The 13,205-nt window shown below is 39.9% G+C and overlaps 1 protein-coding gene across 5 annotated transcripts in view; it reads right to left on the bottom strand.

Annotated features, from left to right (window-relative positions):
• Positions 1-13,205, bottom strand: part of wipf1b (WAS/WASL interacting protein family, member 1b) — a 37,429-nt gene that overhangs the window by 10,568 nt on the left and 13,656 nt on the right. The window lies entirely within an intron of this gene.

Genomic DNA, 13,205 nt, shown 5'->3' with positions numbered 1-13,205 from the left:
AGGGCTGCTGTAGTGTATCATGAAGCCAATGCTGCATGTATAAATGGCCATTCTGCGCAGAGCCTCGGCTAACCAAACACGTGGCAGGAATAGAACTCTCAAGGGGAGAAGCTGTCCAGGCTGCTCAGCTACCAAACACACAAGTGCAAAAAGAGAAACTAACCACTGGCTCAATTAAAAAGTTGGACTGCACACCATTTTTGATTACGGACTGACAGATTCGAAAGATGACAATGGATAATAAAAATAATAAAACAAAATCTGTTCCTCTGTGGTCATTTCCAACTCCAAGATTGAATCACAAAAACAAAAATTGGACAGGTGGGCCCCACAACTCTGTGATTTCCCGAAATGTTGGCCCCGCTATGTAACAAAAACAAGACAGCACACACACACACAAATTAGTTTCCTCCCTCTAACCCTGTCCTCTGCATCCTCTGTTCTTACACCAAACTACCTTCATGTCCTCTTTAACTACATGTATAAACCTCCTCTTCGGTCTTTCTCTAGACCTCCTGCCAGGCATTTGGAAACTCAACATTCTTCTGCCAATATACTCACTATCTCTCCTCTGGACATGTCCAAACCATCTCAGTCTGGCCTCTCTGACTATCTCCAAAGCCTCTAACATGTGCTGTCCCTCTGATGTACTCATTCCTGATTCTATCCATCCTGGTCACTCCCAAAGAGAACCTCAGCATTTCCATCTCTGCCTCCTGTCTTTTCCTCAGTGGCACTGTCTCCAGACCAAACAACATCGCTGATCTCGCCACAGATTTACAATCCTTTCATTTTAGCTGAAACTCTTCTATCACACCTGACACTTTTCTCCACCCGTTCCAGCCTGCCTCCTCACGCTTCATCATTTTTTTTCCACACTCTCCATTGCTCTGGACTGTTGACCCTAAATACTTAAACTCCTCCACCTTCTTGGTCTCTTCTCCCTGTAACCTCACTCTTCTACTTGGGTCCCTCCCATTCACACACAGATACTCCGTCTAGCTACGGCTAACCTTCATTCTCCTTCTTTCCAGGGCAAACCTCCACGCCTCTAGCTTCTCCTCCACCTTTTACCTGCTCTCACTACAGATCACAATGTCATCTGCAAACATCATAGTCCATGGAGATTCCTGTCTAACCTCATCTGTCATCATGTCCATTACCATTGCAAACAAGAAGGGGTTCAGAGCTGATCCCTGATGTAGTCCAACCTCCACTTTGAACTCCTCCGTTACACCTACGGCACATCTTACCACTGTCTTACAGTCCTCCTACATGTCCTGCACCGCTTGAACATACTTCTCTGCTACTCCAGACTTCCTCATACAAAACCACAGTTCCTCTCTGGGCACCCTGTCGTAAGCTTTCTCCAGATCTACAAAGACACAATGCAGCTCCTTCTGACCTTCTCTTTATTTCTCTATCAACATCTTCAAAGCAAATACTGCATCTGTGGTACTTTTTTTGGCATGAAACCATACTGCTGCTCACAAATGTTCACCTGTACCCTCAGTCTAGTTTCAACTACTCTCGACAATCATTCATAGCGACCAAACAGGCTTTATTAAAGATCGTCACTCTACTAATAATATTAGGAGACTCTTTAACCTTATTAGCATGTCACAGCGGCATGATAAAAAGGCAGTTATTATATCATTGAATGCAGAAAAAGCTTTCGACAAAGTTAACTGGTCCTTCCTCTTTGCTGTTTTAAATAAATTTGGCTTTGGGAAATCATTTATCCACTGGGTATCAGTATTATATGATTCTCCTAAAGCTACAGTTACTACTAATGGGATTATATCTCAGAGCTTTACTTTACAGAGAGGCACAAGACAGGGATGCCCACTATCCCCTTTATTATTTGCAATATTTATTGAGCCACTTGCATTAGCCATACGCCAGGAAAGAAGGATTCAAGGAATTCACTCTGGGGTAACAGAACATAAAATTAATCTATATGCCGATGACATCTTACTTTATTTAGAAAAGCCGGCTACTTCGTTAGGGGAAGTATTTATCTTAATAACTAAATTCTCACAGTTATCAGATTATTCTATTAACTGGACAAAATCAACACTTCTACCTATTACAGAAAATTCATGGAACCCTGCAAGCCAGGACCCACACTACTCATTTCCTGTAGGTAATTTAAAATACTTAGGCATAAAAATCTCACCTAAATTAACTGATTTAATTCATTTAAACTTTTCTCCACTTCTGGATAACATTTATAGTGACTGGAATAATCTTCCTATTTCTCTAATAGGACGAATAGCCACCATTAAAATGAAAGTTTTACCCAAAATAAACTATTTTTTCTCAATGATTCCATTTAAACCTACGGCTTAAATGGTTCCAGTTGTTGGACTCAGCCGTTACAAAATTTTACTGGAATAAAAAAAAAGCAAATATTAGTCTATCTACTCTTCAGAAAAGTAAATCCAAAGGTGGTCTAGAGGCACCAAATTTTATGTACTACTATAGAGCTAACCAGCTACAATATATCGTTCTATGGGCACAACCCAACAGAGACACTAACTGTTGGCTGGAACTAGAACAGAAGGATTGTAATAACCTTAGACTTTGAGATTTACTCTTTATTACAACATCCATTAAGCGACATAATTGTTTTAAAAACCCAATGATTTCCGCCACCGTGATTGCCTGGTGGAAGGCACTAGAATTGACAAAAGCCCAAGTGGAGCCCTGTGGGCTTTCTCCCCTATGGCATAACCCCGACTTTCAACTTAACAACCAATCGTTTTATTTAGGTGTGTGGGAGCAGAAAGGAATTACACATTTCCACCATCTCTTCTCAGATAATATGTTTATACCATATACATCCTTGCTCCAAAAATACAATATAAAAAAACGGAAATTTTTTACATTATCTACAAGTTAAAAATATGATAAAGAAAAAATTCCAACACTTCGGGGTACGCTCCAACCGCCTGTTTTAGCTAAAGATATTAACAAGCTTTCTCCGACAACAACAAAAAAACTTTCAAAAATATATAAGCTACTTTCATATACTGATAAAATGTCGTTACCCATCTCAAAATGGGAGACAGACTTGTCTATAGCACCAGAATCTGACTTTTGGATTCAAGTTTGTGAAAACGCATTTAAAATGACAAAACACACAAATTTACAGCTTATCCAATATAAAATTATTCACAGAACATACATTACTCAATATATGATGAAGAAAATGGGACTCTCAGACTCCGACATTTGTCTCCAACGTTTACAAAACACTACAGACACTTATGTTCATGCTTTATGGTTATGTACTCCGGTTATGTATTTCTGGACTAAAGTCTTACAAAAACTTTCCGCTATTTTGGACTGTAGGATACCTTTATCTCCAAACTTGTGTTTGCTAGGTGACCTAACAACAACTGACTTACCACATAAACAATTTCAATCTACACTTGTAGCCCTTACTATCGCTAAAAAAACAATTCTTGTTAACTGGAAAAATAAACAAACTCTGAATATCAACCAATGGTCTAACCTCCTCATAAATCACATTTTAATGGAAAAAATATCTGCCTCAAATAAAAACCAAATATCAAAATTTATAGAAACATGGTCTACGTATATAGAATTTTTTAACCTAATTCTGGTTACTTAATTCTGTCTGTTAGCGAGAGCCACTACATCGTGATAACTTACATTGATGTTTCTGCATTTGGCAATTTATTATTACATTATATTATTAGTATGGGATTTTTTTTAATGGGCTTTAGGTGAACTGATGAATACACACACGCTCGCACGCACACACGCACATACACATACTCACCCACATACAAAAAAAAGTGTATATATATATATATATATGTGTGTGTGTGTGTATATGTATATATATGTATATATATTTAAAAAAAAAAGAAAGAAAAATGAGAAAAAAAACTTTTTTTTCATTTTTTTATTTTTTTTTAAAGGAGAGCAATGATGATGTCAAATCGAATGAACAATACTGAGCCCTCCTTAGAAAACTCAACTACTCTTTCCCATCGCTTCATTGTGTGGCTCATTAGCTTTATTCCTCTGTAGTTGCCACAACTCTGCACGTCTTCCTTGTTCTTAAAAATGGGCACCAGCACACTTCTCCTCCATTCCTCAGGCATCTTCTCACTAGCTAAGATTCTGTTGAACAACCCAGTCCAAAATTCTACTGCTACCTCTCCTAGACACTTCCATACTTGCACAGGTACTATATCATCAGGGCCAAGTGCCTTTCCACACTTCATCCTCTTCAATGCCCTTCTCACTTCATCCTTATTAATCTTTGCTACTTCCTGGTCCACAACAGTCACCTCTTCTACGCTTCGTTTTCTCTCATTTTCCTCATTAATCAACTCTTCAAAGTACTCTTTCCATCTTCCTATCACTCTGGCATCTGTCAACACACTTCCATCCCTATCCTTTATTACCCTCACCTGCTGCACATCCTTCTCATCTCTTTTCTCTTTGCCTTGCCAACCTGTATAGATCAGTCTCTCTCTCCTTACTATCCAACCTAGTATACAAGTCACCGTAAGCCCCTTGTTTGGCCTTTGACACTATTACTTTCACCCTACGCTGCATTTCCCTATACTCCTGTCTACTTTCTTCAGTCCTCTCAGTGTCCCAATTCTTCTTAGATAACCTCTTTCTCTGGATCCACTTCTGCACCTCCTCATTCCACCACCAAGTCTTCTTATCTCCTTTACTTCTAGATGACACACCAAGGACTGCCCTACCTTTCTCCCTGATCACATTTGCTGTAGTTGTCCAGTGTTGTAAATGGAGGATTCTTATCATTTGCGTGTTCATGCCGTTGATTAATAAAACATACATGAGATCAGTGAATTCAGGCATTTTCTCTACATTTATTCATGACATCGTGGATAGGAGACGATGGCAGCCACCCACGCCATCTTGAATTCTCAACTGTAAAGCTCCCATCCCCCGCCTGTGGCTAATATCCCTTTGTCCTCCAAAACATTACCTCCCAGAGTCACATGACTACGCCCCCATTGGTCACTATGATGTCTCAATACATTTGGTCAACAACGCTCCCCCTTCTGTCCTGCAGGAGAATCAACACCCTTTAAACATTTGAATTGTCACATCAAAACTATACTGAGTAAATCAAAGCAACTTTGTCCAATTCTAAATAGTTATAACTAAATCAAAACAGTTATAATTAAATTGAAACAGAATATTCCTTTCAATTCCCCCATTTGGGCTTTTTTTAAAAAAAAAACAACAACACACAAGATAAACATTAAAAAACACTTCAGAGAGAAAGTCCAGCGCGGATCTTGATCGTCGCAAAATTAAGCAATGTTTGTGTGTGGAGTTTAGAAATAAGAATAGTAGGAGAGAGAGAGAGTAGTTTAGCAGTCATATGGCATTTAAGAACAATTTGATTCATTAAGAAATTTTCAGTGGAAGGGGCATATCATATATAAAGGCATAACCTGATGTGACGTGGTTATATTCAACAAAAAGTGTCACGACGCAATAGCAGATGTGTTTGTGCCGTGAAGTCATCTCGTGATGAAGGTCTTATGGAACAGTGCCTCGGAAAGCACTTGACAACCTCCTGGAACAGACAGCCGGGGCATCTGGGTCAGCAGCTTGGTTACCCCCCCCCGGTCGGGGGTCAGGTGATATGATTGATGAGCCTTGTGGAACACATGTGGACCACATGTGGGTGATGTGCTCCCCCCTTTATGAGCAGCAAACCAGATCGACCTCTCCTTCACTTATCTTATTTTCGCCATGAGTGTCGTCTTTGCCAAAACTTACTTTCCTCCATGGTCAAAGTCCGATCACCTCAATTCTCCTCCTGTGAATTTATTCATTCTCACAGACTGTAGAATTATCACATTCAGACTAACTTATAGTTCTACATTTATTTAATTCAACATGAACTGTTTGTGAGCATTACCTTCCTTTGTGACGATACACACAGACAGACCAGTAATTCCCCCATCTGATAAAGATCAACTAAGATCATTTCAGACCTGTATGTGAAAACTGTAGCAGCGAACAGATTGCTGCTTCAAAGAGGGGAAAAAACAGACACCTTGTGTCCTGTACATAAGAAAAACCAAATTGGGGCAATTTGGCCAACACCAAAACTACAGGGGCAGATCCGGCTTGACTAGCAACAACAAGTCATAAAAACAAAAGCCTTTGAGGCAAGCGTTTGTGATGCAAATTTGAATCCTATCCAGGCAACACAAAGTGAGGAAAAACAAACAAACTGTAAAGTAAGATAAAAGATCAGAGGGAGAACAAGACAAAATTCCTACTTTAAACAAACCAAAAAGTAATCTTAAAATGCTAATTAACCCCACCTCTTCTACAGAGTAGTGGGGCTTGTAAAACACAGCAGGGAACCTGGCAGAGAGCATCCCCCGAGGGATCCAAAGATCACAGTGCAGTGAGCTTAATCAAATAAAAAATTTAACCAGCAAATTTGCCGTAAGTGTTCCACATCAATGAGTCCCAATCCAGAAGCTAAAATTATAAAAGAGAAATGGGCAAAAAAATTAGAAGATCAAATCCAACAAGCATCAAATAACGGAAAATAGAGTAATTAACTCTTTGACTGCCAGACGTTTTCAAAAACGGGTTGTCGCCAGTGCCAGCCGATTTAAGCATTTTGAGTGATCTTTCAAGGTCCACAGAAAATGTTGTGTTTGGACTATGGAAACACACATACTACCAAATGAAAGATTGGACTCTCAGCTTTCATCAGAAAAAAAAGTTTGTTTCTACCTTATTCCGTTCTTCAGTAATCAACAATAGAAAATTGTTACTTTCACCGAAATTCTCTCTTTTGAAACAAAAAACGGAGAAAAAGAGCTTTTTGTGAAACAATGTTATTTCATGCACTCTAGTGAATTGTACACTTCTTTTTGTCCATGAATGATGCCATAAACACCTAAATAGTGCTTTACTTCTGTAAAACGCTTTCACCAACAATGAAAAAGTGTTTTTTGATTGCAAAATACGTTTATTTCCATTCAACAGTGTAACAATTTGACAAAACAATTTCGCAAACTATTTACAAATGTGTGCAACTGTGGTACTACTTACAATTATGTGGATGTTTCAAATACAGTTTTTCCTTTTGTAACGCTCTCCTGCGTGCAAGGAGACGCCAGGACTCGCACAACAGTTTACTTTCACTTTCACATTGGTCCGTTTTGCGTGCAAACGTTACACTTTCTTGACGGCCTTTTTTTCCGGGGAATAAAAAGCAAGTAGCAGACTGTACACACTCCTCCGATGAATATGCATTGGACTCGGGGCACTCTCCGTCGTCCGATCGAACGTCCGCCTGTGCGTGCTCGGTTGCGCTCCGCGTTACGACACCGTCATAGCCGCCGCGTCAGCGGTTCCAATTTCGCCGTCAAGCTCGGATTCACCTTCATCATCATGGATATCAATGTACTATTTTAGCGTTGGTCGATGCCTTTCGTCTTGTAAGTGTAGAGCTGCTTGCAAACGCTCGCCATTGCCCGTTCCCTCCTCCATCTAGCTCCATCTAACGTCTTCTACTGCCGCGTCAATGCTTTCCAACCACGGAGTCACCATCATCTTCATCATCGATGATGATGATCGTCATCAACAATGTGCTTTTTTAGCGATGCTTTTGGTCTTTGAAAAAAACGGCTCTGGCATTAGCTCCTCGCGACCGGCCGCCATTTTTCCTTTGTTTTCCATTCTGATCTCCTGCTCAACGCTCTAGCTCCGCCTCTACTGACGCCCACCCGATCTTGTCAAAAGAGAGTCATCGCTGCCCTCTAGGGGCAAAAAATAGTCATTAGGCTCAAAAAACCTGCTTAAAACTTTCAGGAGAGCTCCGCAAGCCTTCCCAGCACCCGTTTCAAAAAAAAAAAAATGGGAGGACGTCTTTTAACGTCTTTGGCGCTCCTCCGTAGGTTTTTGCAGAACGTCATTTAACGTCTTTGGCAGTAAAAGAGTTAAGATTGAAATTAATTTTATCCTACCCTTATTCACATAAGCCGTTTTCAATTTCCGAAACTGCGTTGCTATAGATCACATCTCCCGTTCTGACATAGTACAGAGTGCAAATGTACACAAACAGATCAAAATACGACCCAAGGAGCTAATCTCAGATGATTCTAGATCTTTGAGTCAACAACTGGAGTCCATATCCCTTCCTGTCCAGCAGATGGCAGCAGCTGCGCAGGGCAAAGTTCAAAGCAGGCCTGGGCTTTCACTGGAGACCCCCTGATAGTTTCATCAAGACGGCTGTGATGAGAGTTTGAGATGTCTGCTCAAAAAGTTGATGGCCATTATGCTCAAACAATGCATAAGAGTCATTGAACAGTCACAGGGCGAGCGGATATACGGTGTACCATCCTTGTCGCAGTCTGTGTGGCCACTTTCCCCCCCCGAAAGTGGCCTTCGTGCAGCTTGCCGTTCACTCTTTACACCAAGCAGAGCAGGAGAACGCTGTCCATATTCGTGGCCCAACAGCCAGGTTAATCCAGCACGTTTGTTGAGTCACCCAAGAGAAACACCTCTAGCCAAAGATTGAACCTGCTTGAAATATTATACACTCGGAACAGACAGAGGGAGATGAGATCGTAGCAAGAGAGCACTATCTGCTTGTTGTAATTCATTTTTGTTAATTTATTTATCTTTATCTATTTTGTAGTTTTATTTAAATTTGTTCACTATACTATAGCAAGTAGTATTCCTATATTTACGCATATGTCTACCATAGACATCTTCTTCATTACATGTTACCTCAAATTATGCTTAAAATGTGACAACTCCCAGTCAGCGCCCACATGGGAAGTTCTCTCAAGCCTCAGGACTGCCACTCAAAATGGCCGACTTCAAATTCTGGAAAGGGAACTCAGAGACAGAACAAAGGTTAAATGAGTTATCAGAGATGCAGGGGAAAAAATAAAAAATGAAAATTCTTTATCAAAAAAAACCAAAACAATTATTACTCATTCAACTATAAAAAGCAGACCTGATTAATAAAATAATACGGATAGTGGCCTGTAGTTATCATCTAAACTTCTATATCCTTCCGCTTAACAGGAACAATTTGATCTAACAGATTAGCATCAGAAGACCCCTGCTATTCACACACACACAAAAGATTTTAACCAGATGTTGCTTGTCCCTCCAAAAAATTACACCTCTACCTCCTAAAACAATAGCACACTCCCCCATCCCCACAGACCTGGGGAAGGGCTTTAAGAATTGTCACAGACAAAGGAGGAATTCTCCCCCACAACAAAATATCCAGAACGAGTTCCTGCCACCTACCAATTTCACCCCCACTTTTGAGGACAAAGAAATTGGAGAGAGAAAAAAAAATACTTTTCACCCTTTTTTCATTGAAACCTACTTTCTTCCACTTTCTGCAAAACGCCATTCATATACATCCTATCTTATCCCCCTTATTTTTGGAGACACAAAATACCTGTCTCCAACAAACTCAGTCCTCCTTTCACTTAACTTCTGTTCACCTCCATTTTCATAAAGGCATTGAGGAGAAAAAACACAAAAACTGCCCTTCTACTTCAAACTCCCCCAGGACATTACGCAATACACCTTTTCCATTGTCAGGGTCACACAAACATTCACAACTCCCTGCACACAAACAAGAAAAAATAATCCCCCCAAAAAACACACAATTCACACATGCTCCACATATATCTCACACAGTCTTGTCCCACCAAATGGGCCCAGCACTCATACGCAACACAAACTCCTAAATTAATTCAGTGACGTCTCACTTGTTGAACCAAGTCAAGAGGCCATAATTCTCACCGCAACGTTGCTCATTACTCCTCCAAAAAATAAAATAACCACAGACGAACGCAAATATCTCCGAAGTGCACGGACTCACGTAATAAAATAACCGTGCTTCCGTCGAAAAATAACTTATATCTAGATCTATCGATTTCTTTGTGAAGCAGCTAAACACAACAAAAATAACAAACAACAAAAACAAACATAGCCATCCACTTCAACCTGTTCAATGTTGGCTCAATCACAGCAGCGCCGAATCCAACGTGACGGTACTTCCGTAAACAAGACCGTCACCACGTACGTATAGTTCAAATGTCGACTTATTCGCGCACAATCCATCGTAACGTTACGTACGAAACTCAAACCTAGGTAGCCGCGACACAGACACGTCGCGCACATTGCAGAAGACAAACACAGAAAACTGCGTGGCGCCAACACACCGCCACGGAACTTAACAAACAAACGCGCACACTCACAAAGAGAATGCCTGTCCACTCAGATCACACGTACAACGTAGCTAAATTTAGCCGACGAAACCCGTCGCAGAGTCCACGACAAACAGAATTCATCTAACAACAAGGATAAAAAGTCCTCTTACCATATTAACTCGGCGCCATGAGATTCTGTTCGTCCGGACTCCGCCACGAGGCACGTAGAACGACAGAGCTTCAACGTCGGGCGTCACCAATTGTTGGAAATGGAGGATTCTTACCATTTGCGTGTTCATGCCGTTGATTAATAAAACATGCATGAGATCAGTGAGTTCAGGCATTTTCTCTACATTTATTCACAACATCGCGGACAGGAGACGATGGCAGCCACCCGCACCATCTTGAATTCTCAACTGTAAAGTTCCCATCCCCCGCCTGTGGCTAATATCCCTTTGTCCTCCAAAACATTACCTCCCAGAGTCACATAACTACGCCCCCATTGGTCACTATGATGTCTCAATACATTTGGTCAACAACGCTACCCCTTCTGTCCTGCAGGAGAATCAACACCCTTTAAACATTTGAATTGTCACATCAAAACTATACTGAGTAAATCAAAGCAACTTTGTCCAATTCTAAATAGTTATAACTAAATCAAAACAGTTATAATTAAATTGAAACAGAATATTCCTTTAACCAGTCATCTGGAAGCACCTCCTGATCATCCTCTCAACTCCTTCTTGAAAGTCATACAACACTCTTCCTTTTTCAGCTTCCACCATTTCGTCCTCTGCTTTGCCTTTTACCGTCTTCCTCACCACCAGAGTCATCCTACCATCCTATGCCGTCTGGCTACACTCTCACCACCACTACTTTGCAGTCGCTGATCTTCTTCAGATTACACCGTCTACACAAAATGTGATCTACCTGTGTATTCCTACCTCCACTCTTGTAGGTCACCCTATGTTCCTGCAAGAAAGTATTTAGGACAGCCATTTCCATTCTTTTTGCAAAGTCAACCACCATCTGTCTTTCTGCGTTCCTCTTGAAAGATATTATAACATTTTTAATACCTAATTTCATATATCAACTATTGTTACACATTATGAACATTTTAATTCTTCATATGCAGAGCAGATGGTGTTGATTTTTGTATAATGTGACCTTAAACTGGATCATATTATTTAGTCTAAAAAAAGTTCCTTCTCAGCGCTTTGTGCGAAAACACATTTCGGTCTTGAAAACAAAATTTTCTTTGAAATAACACACACACACACTCTCTACTTTTTTCATCAGTCACGGCCACCGTAAATTTGGTTCAACTTGTTTGTGAGATTTTGCTATGGGAAAATCCTTCAACTATATAACACTATATACACACAGATTTATTACATTTTAAAAACGTTTGATGTCTATTTTGATTTGAACTGATTTGTTTATCTCTGTCTATTTTAAACTGTTTAAAATTTAAATTGTTTGGACAAACATCAACAAGGGGGACTAGCAAGCTTAATGATAACATTAAAACTAAGGGCAACTTTATGTATTAATAATAATTGATGGATTGGCTGAAAACTGAAATTCTTTGTAAAATTCATTGGCATAAGCTACAATATTTTTATAGTACAAAAGATGATACAGGTAAATTTCGTCTGTTTTAGAAATTGAAAACAGCTAATATGAATACAGATAAGATACAATTTATTTCAATCTTAATTATTATATTTTACTTTTGTTAAATTTGGTCTTCTAATATTTTCCCAAATTCTCTTTTGAAATTTAAATAGTTGCTTGGGACGCATTGTCGAATTTACTGGTTAAATGTAAAAATTTCCCCTCTTTCTAAACAAAAAGCAAGCAAAATTTATTTACTGCAAAACTTTATATATTAGTCTGAAAAATTCTCTAAAGCGATCTTTTTCAGATGGGGGAATTATTGGTCGGTCTGGGTATATCGTCGCGAAGGACACAAACAGTCGATGTTAAATAAATAAATTTAAAATTAAAAGTTAATCTTAATGTGATAATTATAGATAGTCTGTGAGAATGAATTTTACAGGAGGACAATTGGGGATTTCCTTGACCATGGAGAAGGAGTAAGTTTTGGCAGAGACGGCGAAAATAAGGTGAATATGTTCCATTTCTATTTCTATTTTCCCCTGGGGCCCTGGGGTTAGATGTTATTTTGATTTTATTTGTTGACGAAAGTTGCATTTATTTAATGGCCGGAAGCACATCCATGCTATATCTATAACAATAAATATTATAATAAAACATTCCAATAATTATTACATTCTGTAAACAAAATTGGCCTCGTCAGATTTGAACTGGCTAAAGATTTTCATTTTTTGCATTTAAGAATGTGCTCAGGTCATTAAAGTCAGCCAAAGGCTGGATCCTAATTGAATGTCACAACAAACAGAATTTTTCCCACAGGACAGGCCTACAGAACTTTACTAATATTTACTAACCCCTAACTAATAACACTACCAAAATGCTCTTTCAAAAAGAAGGGATGTGAATAAATGTTTATTAGTGACTAAATGAAAATATTTTGCACCCAGATGAGGTGATGAAAAGGTCAATCTAGTCCAGTCCACGGGGCACCTGGTTCCACATCTTGCCTATTAGACCAGCCGGAGGTCCGCCTTCTACTCAACCCCCACCTTCAGGAGCCAGCCACCAGCGGGAGCCAACTGAGTGACCAGACGTGTCAGTTGAGAGGCCATTCAACTGCTTCCAGTTCCCACCAGACGACCTGAGGATTACCCAATGGAGAGAGGAGGAATGTGTCCCTTTTCCGGGGCGTTCCACAAAGAATGAGTCACACCTTGGACCCGGTGATCATCTCTGGCAGTTGATGTGGGTTCTAAAAAAGCTGCAGGATCCATCCATACATCCATCCATTCCCTTGACCGCTTGCCCTCACAAGGATTGTGAGGGTACTGGAGCCTATCCCAA

The sequence above is a fragment of the Vanacampus margaritifer genome, chromosome 12 (assembly GCF_051991255.1).
Source record: "Vanacampus margaritifer isolate UIUO_Vmar chromosome 12, RoL_Vmar_1.0, whole genome shotgun sequence".
Lineage (NCBI taxonomy): Eukaryota > Metazoa > Chordata > Actinopteri > Syngnathiformes > Syngnathidae > Vanacampus > Vanacampus margaritifer.
The sequence above is the reverse complement of the archived record's forward strand: the minus strand, read 5'-3'. Positions and strand labels throughout refer to the sequence as shown.